We start from the raw sequence: 11961 nt of genomic DNA, 5'->3' as shown, positions 1-11961 counted from the left end.
CGGATCTAGATCTAGTTTTATTATTTCTAGTGTTCGTTGTACTGCCATGATTGATGATGAATAGACTGGAAGTTTTTTCGCTAAAAACCCATGGTTACCAGGGTTACCGTGAAATTTTCAAACAAATTTTGAATTCAAATATCTAGGAAAGTCAAATTGTTAACAAACTAATTATGTTCACAAAACACTTCAACCATCTAGCAAAGAAGGGAATCAAACCGCACTGTTGCGGTAGAAGAACCAGCGCACTAGCTCCACTAAAAAGATCCCTCGCCTCGAGAGCCGTTTGTTCTGCGCCATCCAGCGGCTCGGCCTTTTCCTCATAATTGCAACAAATACAGTGTTGCAGAATCCTCTGTAGCAGACTTCATATTGCAGAAACATTTGCAAGAGAGGTTATGTTGCAGAAACATTTGCAAGAGAGATTCTGTTACAGGATTATTATTTTTTCGTCCTAACTTCTTTGCAACATGGCTGTTGTTGCGGATCGACTTCTGTAATAAGATTTGTTGCAGATTATTTTTGCCTTATCTTTTTTGCAACATTGGTGTTGTTCTGGAAGGACTTATGCAACATAGATGATGTTGTAGAAAATTTGTTAAGGTGGCTGAGGCACGTGTCTAGTGGTGGAGTTCCTGGTTGTCCAACGAGGAAAGGATCGATGAGTGGATACCGAGGGAGCGGAAGGAGCCATGGGGCAGTGGAGGTCCCCAACAACGATGGGCAGCTGGATTGGATGCATGGTGGTCAGAAGAGGAAGCCGACCATATGGCGGTGGCTGGCATTCATGGTTGGTTGGTAACGCAACGTGAAATAGAGGTGGGGAAGGAAGGGAACGAGGTGCGGTGGCGGATGCGGGGCTCGCCGCGGGGGCGTGCCGACGACCAGCCGAACGATGCGGCGAATGGATTGGTCGAATGGGTGCCACGGCTCCTGATCCAATCTAGAAGGAAGACTCAGGGTTTCGCAACATCTAGCTTGTTGCAATAAGGTGTTTTCGAGCATCTGATGTGTTCACGTTGTGCTCTGTCGGATGGAACTCAGATCTGACAAGTGGTTGGGTGGCGGAACTCTACACCCCATTGAATGGGACTTGAACACTGGTGGGATGGGGATACCACAGTCCCTCTAACCATCCAACCACAGGTTGGTTTGCTCCCTTTAAAAGCAATTTGTATGTAGAAATAGGAGATACTATTGTTATTGCCACGTCAAAAAATTTTATATGAGAAGCTTTGACAAAACGTATAATATGTATAGTAGGAAGCAGACAACCATATCGTCCCGCCGCGATCATACATATATAAACCGCTAGCTTAGATAGCAGCATGCTCACCCGGCCGGCCGAGGCGCCATTAGCTACTGCGTGAGGGGGAGATGGCGGCGCACGTGCTGGCCTTCCCGTGGCCGCTGCAAGGCCACATCAACCCCATGCTCCACCTCGCCTCCGCCCTCCTCGACGCCGGCCTCCGCGTCACCTTCCTCCACACGGAGCACAACCTCCGGCGCTTCACCCGAGTGCCGCCTCATCACCCGCGCCTCCGCCTGGTGTCCATCCCCGACGGCCTCCCCGACCACCATCCCCGCTCCGTGGGCGGCCTCATGGAGCTCGTGGAGTCCATGCGCACGGCGGGCAGCGCAGCGTACCGCGCCCTGCTGCTACGGATGGTGGACTCGGACGACGACGACGCGGTGACGTGCGTCATCGCCGACGGCGTGATGCCGTTCGCCGTCAGCGTCGCCGAGGAGCTCGGCGTCCCGGCGCTCGCGTTCCGCACGGAGAGCGCGTGTGGTTTCCTCGCGTACCTGTCCGTGCCCAGGCTCCTGGAGCTCGGCGAGAAGCCCGTCCCTTGCGACGAGCAGGTGCGCGGCGTCCCCGGGATGGAGGGGTTCCTACGGTGCCGAGACCTTCCGCGTGTGGTGCCACCGCCACCTGGACGTGGAAACGGCGAAGAAGAGGTCGTCGACCCCGACCCCGTTCCCGTGCTGCTGACCATCGCCGACACCGCCGCTCGCTGCGGTGAGTCACGGGCGCTGATACTCAACACCGCCGCGTCCATGGAGGGGCCGGCGCTCTAGCGGATCGCGCCGCACATGCGCGACGTCTTTGCCGTCGGCCCCCTCCACGCCAGGCCAGCCGCCAGACACGCCGCAGAACACGTGAGCAGCGACGACATGAGCTTGTCGGCGTGGCTGGACGGCCACGAGGACCGGTCGGTGGTGTACGTGAACCTAGGGAGCCTCACAATCGTCTCCAGCGAGCAGCTGGCCGAGTTCCTGCACGGCCTCGTGGCCGCCGGCTACGCCTTCCTGGGCGTGTTCCGGCAGGACATGCTCCACCAAATGACTGGCGCTAGCAAGTCTTCAGTGGCCCTGCGGGAAGCGGTGGAGGCGGTGGCAGCAGCCGGCAGCGAGAGGGCGCTGGTGGTGGAGTGGGCGCTGCAGCGGGACGCGCACCACGTGCTGCGGCACCGCGCGGTGGGGTGCTTCCTGACGCACGGCGGGTGGAACTCGACGCTGGAGGCCGCCGTGGAGAGCGTGCCGGCGGTGTGCTGGCCCTTCTTCGCCGACCAGCAGACCAACAGCCGCTTCGTGGGGGCCGTGTGGAGGACGGGGCTGGACATGAAGGACGTGTGCCAAAGGGCCGTGGTGGAGAGGATGGTGAGGGAGGCCATGGAGTCCCCTGAGATCAGGGCGTCGGCCCAGTCCATGGCACGGCAGCTCAGGCTGGACGTCGCCGAGGGGGGCTCGTCGTCGTCCGAGTTGGAGCGCCTCGTCCGCCTCATCACCGAGCTCAGCCTCAGTGCCGTGAAAATTTCATCGCCTGCTCCCGCTCTCACTTGATTTATATGCTGATCTGCTGTAATAAGAGGTGGTGCATGTGCATGCAGCCACCAGTACTGTCTGTCTGTGGTGTGTATTTGATGTTGTGTGCTGCTACACATAATTTGCAATTGAAGGACTGTTGAGTGGATAATCTGGTATTGTTGTAATAATCTGTTCTTTCTAAAGATGTGAGGCCATCATCTTTATTGTGTTGAAAATAATCAAGGAATTAATAAATCTATATTATTATGTTTATTAGTATTTATACTAGTAGTCATCAACCCATGCATCGGCACGATGCTAGCATCCAGATACGTGGACACGTGACATATTGATCGACCCTATGTTCATCGATGAGGAGAGATGCAAGATTATAACTATAATGCATAGCATATGGTCATCACGGAACTGTTGGACTCACGATCGCGATGGTTACGACCCTGTACAAGCTTTGAAATGGGTACATGAGACTTTGGCGATCTTGGAATTTCCTTCCTCGCGAAGGAGACTGAGGGTTGGACAGTGCTGGAGGCCACCCGAGGCCGGGTGGGTCACAATCAACACTGACGGCGCGCTCAATGCTGAGGATATGAAGGGGGGAGCAGGAGGTGTGGCGAGATCGCACTTTGCGTTCCTTGGTGCCTGGTGCAAGCCACTGGTTGGCATAACGGATCCCTTCATCGCAGAGTTGCTGGCCTTTCGAGACGGGATGATCTTTGCGCAACTCCATGGTTTCTCACATGTGATTATGGAGATCGACTGCTTGGAGCTAGTTGACCTGTGGAACTCGTGCAGCAACACTCGTTCAGTTGCCGCGCCTATCTTGACCGAATTAGAGGACATCGGTGCTTCCTTTGCTTCACTTTCTGTTACTCATGTCAGTAGGGAAAGTAATAACCCGGCGCATCAGTGTGCTCGTCTAGCTAGCACACTTGATGGCACCGAGAGTTGGCTTGATGCAAGCCCTGAGTTTCTGGTTTCCAGCCTGCGAGCAGATTGTAACACTATGATTTTACGTTAATAAAGTCCTGAATTCGACAAAAAAGAAGTGTTACCAGTCTCCCATTCCTTAATACTGGACGTCCCTTTGCGCTATTCAAATCATCCAAGTTGAAATATTTAGAGCCTGATATACTTTAAATATAAGGAAAATATATAGTTCATACATAGCGTTATATATTAGATTGTTGCATCATGTAGATTGCTTTGATCACCCAACTTCTGTAAGCAAAGCTACATAGGCGGAAATGGATCATGTAGATTGCTTTGATAACCCAGCTTCTGGTAACTAAGAAATGTAATTAACTGTTTTGATGCTTCTGCAGAATAAAGCCATACAATATATGAATAGGAAAACCGATCGTAGTTGTACAAACAAAAACATTTGGAGGAAGAACTTTGTAAGGTGACTATTGTTCCATTTTCCATCTAATAAGTAATGTCCCAAGAAAGAGCATCATCTTTCTCCCAACAAAAATGAAAAGGTAAAAAAAAGACACTGCGTTACCTTTCAAGAAACACTAACAAATGAAAGAAAAAAAGTGCAATAAGAAGAAAATCAACTTCCTCTCTCGATAAACCTTTTGAGTTCCCTACTGAAAATTTGAAGGACCACAATAAATCACTCGAAAGTAGCATTTCACTGTGATTATCTTTTTTCTCAAGGATTTCTGCACACCTATCCCAGGTTACACTTCTTTGCTGATGGTTTGTTCTTGGCCAAAGTTGGTTGTTGAATCTGAACTATTGCATGAAAGATAAAGCAGTCTCAAATTCATTGCTCTTTTTGAGTTGAACAACTCCTTCCAGATCTATGGTCAAGCTAGTCATAAAATGGGACACATCAAAAAAATGTCAAGAAAAGTAAATCAGTAAAGGAACAAAAAATGTCTGCCACCAAATTAATATGCAATTGCAAGCATTGTAGCCCGACTGCAACTACATGACCCACAAATCGACCGCAACTAAGGTGGTTTGGGGAGTGTCCTACCGATTGCATGTCCATCATCACACATGCAACTACAAATTTTGTAGCCTAACTGCAACTGCATGGGCCGACAAAACGACTGCAATTGGGCGGGAGGGGGGTTTTGTCGACCAGTTGCATGTCTAACATCCGACATGCAACTGCAAGTGTTGTAACCCAATCGCAACTGCATGGCACATAAAGCGAATGCAACTAGGGGTGGAGGAGGGTTGTTGTCTAATTGCATGTCCACCATCGGACATGCAACTACAAGTGTTGTAACTCGTCTGCAACTGTACGAGCCACAAAATGATTGCAACTGGAGGATGGAAAGGGTTTTTGTTGGCCAGTTGCTTGTTCAACACTATACATGCAACTGCAAGTGTTGTAACCCAATCGCAACTGCATAACCCTCAAAGTGACTGCAACTAGGGGCGAGAATAGGTTGTTGGGTCAATTGCATGCTTGACCACACATGCAATTACAAGTGTTGTAGCCCGAATGAAACTACATAGGCCTATAAGCAACCACAGCGTGGGCTAGAGGGGCTTTTGTCGTCTAGTTTCATGTCCAACACAAGACATACAACTGCAAAGTTTTGTAAGATGGACGCAACTATATGACCCACAAAGTGACAACAACTAGGGATGAGAGGGGGGTTGTCAGCCAGTTGCATGTCGACCACCAGACATGCAATTGCAAGTGTTGTAATCCCATCGCAACTACACGGCCCTCAAAGTGATTGCAACTAGGGGCGGGAAGAGGTTGTGGGGTCAATTGCATGTCCATGACCACACATGCAACTACAAGTGTTGTAGCCCGAATGCAACTGTATTAACCTATAAGGCAACCATGAAGTGGGTTCAGAGGGGGTTTTGTCGCCTAGTTGCATGTCCAACACAGACATGCAACTGCGAGGTGTTGTAAGATGACCGGAACTATATGACCCACAGAGCGGCTGGAACTAGGAGTGGGAGGGGTTGTCCGCTAGTTGCATGTCCACTACTAGACATGCAACTACAAGTTTGGTAACTCGACCGCAACTATAGGACCCACAAGCAATCGCAACGGGGGGGAGGGGTTTTGTCGACCAGTTGCATCCAACGCTACACACATGCAACTGCAAGTTTGGTAACCTCGCCGCAATTAGATAACCCTCAAAGCAATTGCAACTAGGGGTGGGAAGGGGTTGTTGGGCCAATTGTGTGTCCATAACCACGCATGCAACTAGGAGTGCTGTAGCCCAATTGCAACTGCGTGGCCCACAATGCAAGCACAACTGGGGCCAATAGGTCCTGGTGGGAGGGGGGCACTAGTAGAAAAAGGACCTAATATGAGACACATTAGTGCCGGTTTGATTTTGAGCCGGCACTAATGTGTCCATTAGTGCCGGTTCCAACGGCTAGCCGGCCGTTCTCATTAGTACCGATTCATGGCGGACCATTAGTACCGGTTCGTGCCACGAACCGGTACTAAAGAGTGTGGTGGCAGGGTGTTGTCAGTCTGGGGCCCGTCCAGCACCTTTAGTACCGGTTCGTGGCACGAACCGGTACTAAAGGTCGACGTACATAAACCCTTCGTCCACCCGAGCCACTCTGTTCTTCCCCTTTCATCCCCTCACTCCTCTGTTCTTCCCCTCTCTTCCTCGAGCTCCTCACAAATTTTGCCCAAAATTTGTCAAGATTTGAAGGCCCCCATCCATTCAAATGATCACAAAGGTTAGCAACTTTGTCCTTTCAACTCTCATTGCTAGATTAGCTCTTGCAATGCTTTGTATAGTGATTAACTTGGGAGGAATTATATTTGCTAGTATTTGATTTATATGCAATTTGAGGTCAAAAATAACACTTAGTTTGCATATGTAGGTGTGGTTTACTTAGTGCCTTCTAAATCTCCGTCGTAACCACCGTCGATCGCCTGCACCGTCCCGTCGCCGGCACCACCTTGTGGTGAGGCTCTTGTTCATGAATGTTTTACATTACCAAATTGATGTTTGTGTGATTTGGATATATAGTTAATCGTATAATTATCTTACCCGTACGTTGTTTGTTATACATAGTGCCATGGTTTTGATATCCGTCCCCGTCGGCCCTCGTCCTTGTTATGATTCGGATGTGGTATATTCTCTTTTAAAACTAGTTGTTGCATTTCGTGTTTATGACAAATTATGTGCATCAAGTTGACATAGATATTTTTATCTAGGAGGTATGTGAACCGGAAATTCCAACCGACCCTATTGTCGAGAGGTTAAATTTAGTTGAAAGAGAAAAGGAGTATTTGAAAGAAAAATTGAAAAGAATTGAGGGGGATAAGATGGAATTGGAGTTGCATGTTTCCGATGTTGTCGATGATCACAAGATCAAGATGGAGAAAATGAGGTTGAAGATTAGAAAGATTAGAAAATATGCCATTGATAGTGTGGCTTGGTATCATTATGCTGTTGGATCAATTGTTACCTTAGTTGTGATCTTCATCGCATTTGTTGTTGCATTTAAATTCTTTAGCTAGAGAGTTATTTGTATGTTGCATTTAATTAAGTGTTGTATATGAACTTTATGTATGAACTTTATGTATGAACTTGTATTAATTTGGTCTATTCGGTGTTGTGTAATGAAGATGAGCCGACAATGGATGTATGATGACCGATGCTCTTCCGAGTTCATTAATGGCGTGCATACTTTTCTGTGGGCCGCTGAGGCAAACAAGCGGGCGGATGGTTTTATGCCTTGTCCATGTGCTGGCTGTAAGAATGGTCACAGTTACTCTACGTCAAAAACCATTCACGTCCACCTATTTAAGTCCGGTTTCATGCCCCACTATAATGTTTGGACCAAGCACGGAGAAATAGGGGTTATGATGAAAGACAATGAAGAAGAAGAGGACGACGACAGCTATCCTGGCCATGGGTTCCCTGAATACGATGATACAACAATGGGGGAAGGAGCTGAGCCAGCAATGCGGGAAGAAGCTAAAGAGGAGGCATCAGATGAGCCCGCTGATGATCTAGGTCGGGCCATTGCCGATGAAAAGAGAAACTGCACAAGTGATCTGGAGAGGACGAAGTTGCAGCGCATGTTAGAGGATCACAAGAAATTGTTGTACCCGAATTGCGAAGCTGACAAAAAAAAGTTGGGCACCACACTTGAATTGCTGCAATGGAAGGCAGAGAATGGTGTATCTGACAAGGGATTTGGAAAGTTGCTGGTAATGATAAAGAATATGCTTCCAAAGGACAACGAATTGCCCGAGAGCACGTATGAAGCAAAGAAGGTTGTCTGCCCTCTAGGGTTAGAGGTACAAAAGATACATGCATGCCCTAATGACTGCATCCTCTACCGCGGTGAGTACGAGAATTTGAACGTTTGCCCGGTATGCGGTGCATTGCGTTATAAGATCAGTCGCGATGACCCTGGTGATGCCGAGGGCGAGCGCCCCAGGAAGAAGATTCCTGCCAAGGTGATGCGGTCTGCTCCTATAATACCACGGTTGAAACGTTTGTTCCAAAACAAAGAGCATGCGAAAGCGATGCGGTGGCACGCAGAAGACCGTAAGAAAGAGGGAAAGTTGAGAGTACCCGCTGACGGTTCGCAGTGGAGAAAAATTGAGAGAAAGTACTGGGAGGAGTTTGCAGGTGACCCAAGGAACGTATGGTTTGGTCTAAGCGCGGATGGCATTAATCCTTTTGGGGAGCAGAGCAGCAACCATAGCACGTGGCCTGCGACTTTATGTTTGTATAACCTTCCTCCTTGGTTGTGCATGAAGCGGAAGTTCATTATGATGCCAGTGCTCATCCAAGGCCCTAAGCAACCCGGCAACGACATTGATGTGTACCTAAGACCATTAGTTGAAGAACTATTACAGCTGTGGAATGGAACAGGTGTACGTGCGTGGGATGAGCACGGACAGGAAGAATTTGACCTAAAGGCGTTGCTGTTCGTGACCATCAATGATTGGCCTGCTCTCAGTAACCTTTCAGGACAGACAAACAAGGGATACCGCGGATGCACGCACTGTTTGGATGATACCGACAGTATATATTTGGATAGTTGTAGGAAGAATGTGTACCTGGGACATCGTCGATTTCTTCCAACAAGGCATCCCGTAAGAAAGAAAGGCAAACATTTCAAAGGTGAGGCGGATCACCGGACGAAGCCTCGCCACCGTACTGGTGTTGATGTACATGATATGGTCAAGGATTTGGAGGTAATCTTTGGAAAGGGTCCTGGCGGAAAACATGTTCCGAAGGACGCTGACGGACGCGCACCCATGTGGAAGAAGAAATCTATATTTTGGGACCTGCCATATTGGAAAGACCTAGAGGTCCGCTCCGCAATCAACGTGATGCACGTGACGAAGAATCTTTGCGTGACCCTGCTTGGCTTTTTGGGCGTGTATGGGAAGACAAAAGATACACCAGAGGCACGGGAGGACCAGCAAAGTATGCACGGAAAAGATGGCATACACTAGGGTCAGGCCAGCTACGCTCTTACCAAAGAAGAGAAGGAAATCTTCCTCGAATGCCTGCTCAGCATGAAGGTACCGTCTGGCTTCTCGTCGAATATAAAGGGAATAATAAATATGGCAGAGAAAAAGTTCCAGAACCTAAAGTCTCATGACTGCCACGTGATTATGACACAACTCCTTCCGGTTGCATTGAGGGGGCTTCTACCGGAAAACGTTCGATTAGCCATTGTGAAGCTATGTGCATTCCTCAATGCAATCTCTCGGAAGGTAATCGATCCAGAAATCATACCAAGGTTACAGAATGATTTGGTGCAATGTCTTGTCAGTTTCGAGTTGGTGTTCCCACCATCCTTCTTCAACATCATGACGCACGTCCTAGTTCACCTTTGCAAAGAGATTAACATTTTGGGTCCTGTATTTCTACACAATATGTTCCCCTTTGAAAGGTTCATGGGAGTCTTGAAGAAATATGTTCATAACCGTGCTAGGCCAGAAGGAAGCATCTCGAAGGGCCATGAAAATGAGGAGGTCATTGAGTTTTGTATTGACTTCATTCCTGACCTTAAGCCGATTGATGTTCCTGAATCGCGGCATAAGGGCAGACTGGAAGGAAAAGGCACGCTAGGAGGGCATCAAATAATATGTATGGACGGGCATTCTCTCACTGAAGCACACTACACAGTTCTACAGAATTCCGCCTTGGTGGCTCCGTATATGGAGGAACACAAGAATTTTCTACAGTCCAAACACCCGGAAAAGTCTGACGACTGGATTACACACGAACAAACGAGGACTTTCGCCGGTTGGTTGCAGAAACATGCCCTGAATGATGGCGATATTCAAAATGACATGTACTCGTTGTCCCAGTTACCATCTTCGAATATAATGACTTTCAAAGGGTACCAGATAAATGGGAATACATTTTACACGATCGCCCAAGATAAGAAGAGCACCAATCAAAACAGTGGTGTCCGCTTTGATGCAACAACCAACACGGGAAAGGAAACATATTATGGTTACATACAGGACATATGGGAACTTAACTATGGATCAGGTGATTTGAAGGTCCCTTTGTTTCAGTGCAAATGGGTCAATATGACACGAGGCGGGGTAACGGAAGACCCGCGGTACGGAATGACAACAGTGGATCTCAACAATCTTGCGTATGCAGACGAACCATTCGTCCTAGCCAATGATGTGGCGCAGGTTTTTTATGTGAAAGACATGTCTACCAGGCCGAGAAAAATAAAATATAAGGAAGCGAATGGATCATACGACGAGCCAAAGCGCCACATAGTTCTTTCAGAAAAAAGAAATATCGTGGGAGTGGATGACAAGACAGACATGTCAGAAGATTATGAAAAGTTTGATGAAATTGCTCCATTCATAGTGAATATTGACCCGAGCATCCAGTTAAATGATGAAGATTTTCCATGGCTACGGCACAAAGGGACACACGCGAAGAAAAAGTTTCACACCCAAAGATCTGGGATGTGATCGGCTTCACTATCATCACTTTCTTCTGTGTTTCACACCCAGGAGGGAATGTCTGTAATAGTTAGGGTAGTTATGTGTTTTGGCATTTGAAACGCGAAGAAATTTTATGTGCAAACAAATTCTTTTCATGCATTTACTCATTTTTTCCAGCTAAATGACCCTGAAATTGAAAAGCATTTCAAATTAACTCAGAAAGGTTGAAAGTTGGCATGGTATCATAATTTCATACAAATAGCATGTGCAAAAAAGTAGAGAGGGTTACGGCAAAAACTGGATGCACTTCGTGTACAAAATCGACAATCTCTTTCAAAGTATCAGGGTTTCTGACGAAAACTCAACTGTTATAAAGGCATTTCATTTTTTAAATAAGCTAAGCATTACCAAATTGAATATAATGATAAAACACACTAATATTAAACATAAGAAATAAGAATCACTGAAAAAACTTTTTTCAAAGTTAAGTTATTCACAAACTAGTGATTCACACAAATTTCAAATAATTCAAAATTTAAACTATTCAAATTTGAAAACTACCGGCACTAACAGAAAGTTTGTAATTTTTTGTACCTAAAGCAAAAATATTCACAAAGAAACTCTAAATACAGCAAAAAAACAACTCAAAAATAAATAAAGCAAAAAGAATTAAGAAAATAAAAAAGCCCGCCTACTGGGCTAAAGCGGCCTGCATACGACTATGAACACAACCTTTAGTTGGGCCAGGATGCAGGCCCGCAAAGGCCGATTAGGCCCACTGGGCGAAGAGGACAGGTAGGCCCAGTAGGCCTGCTTAGGAGAGGAGCTCGAGAGAGCTACCACACTGGGGCTTATAAACTAGTGCGGTAGCCCCTCGACTAGCGAGGTGGGACTAAACTTGCGCACCGCCTCGAGCCAGCGCACCCCCTTTAGTACCGGGTCGTGGCTCCAACCGGTACTAAAGACCCCCCTCTTTAGTACCGGTTGGTGCCATGACCCGGTACTAAAGGGGGTGCGCTTCCCGCCGCTTGGCCTGGCCAAAACAGACCTTTAGTACCGGTTGGTGGCTCCAACCGGTATTAAAGGTCCATCCTATATATACAACACTTGAAAAAAATTCAGTTTCCCTCTGTTTCCTCCCTCCGTCGCGCCGCCCTGCCCCGATCGACGCCGTCCCCGTCGACGTCGCCGCCCCCGCCCCTCATCACCGACCCCGGCCGTCCCCGCCCCTCGTC

The 11961-nt window shown here is 47.8% G+C and overlaps 1 pseudogene; it reads left to right on the top strand.

The window, feature by feature from the left end:
* The first annotated feature begins 1343 nt into the window (after positions 1-1343).
* On the top strand, positions 1344-3069 carry LOC119312756 (annotated as a pseudogene).
* Positions 3070-11961: the final 8892 nt, after the last annotated feature.

Source organism: Triticum dicoccoides, chromosome 5B, assembly GCF_002162155.2.
Source record: "Triticum dicoccoides isolate Atlit2015 ecotype Zavitan chromosome 5B, WEW_v2.0, whole genome shotgun sequence".
Classification (NCBI taxonomy): Eukaryota; Viridiplantae; Streptophyta; class Magnoliopsida; order Poales; family Poaceae; genus Triticum; species Triticum dicoccoides.
This window is presented reverse-complemented; position numbering and strand designations above follow the sequence as displayed.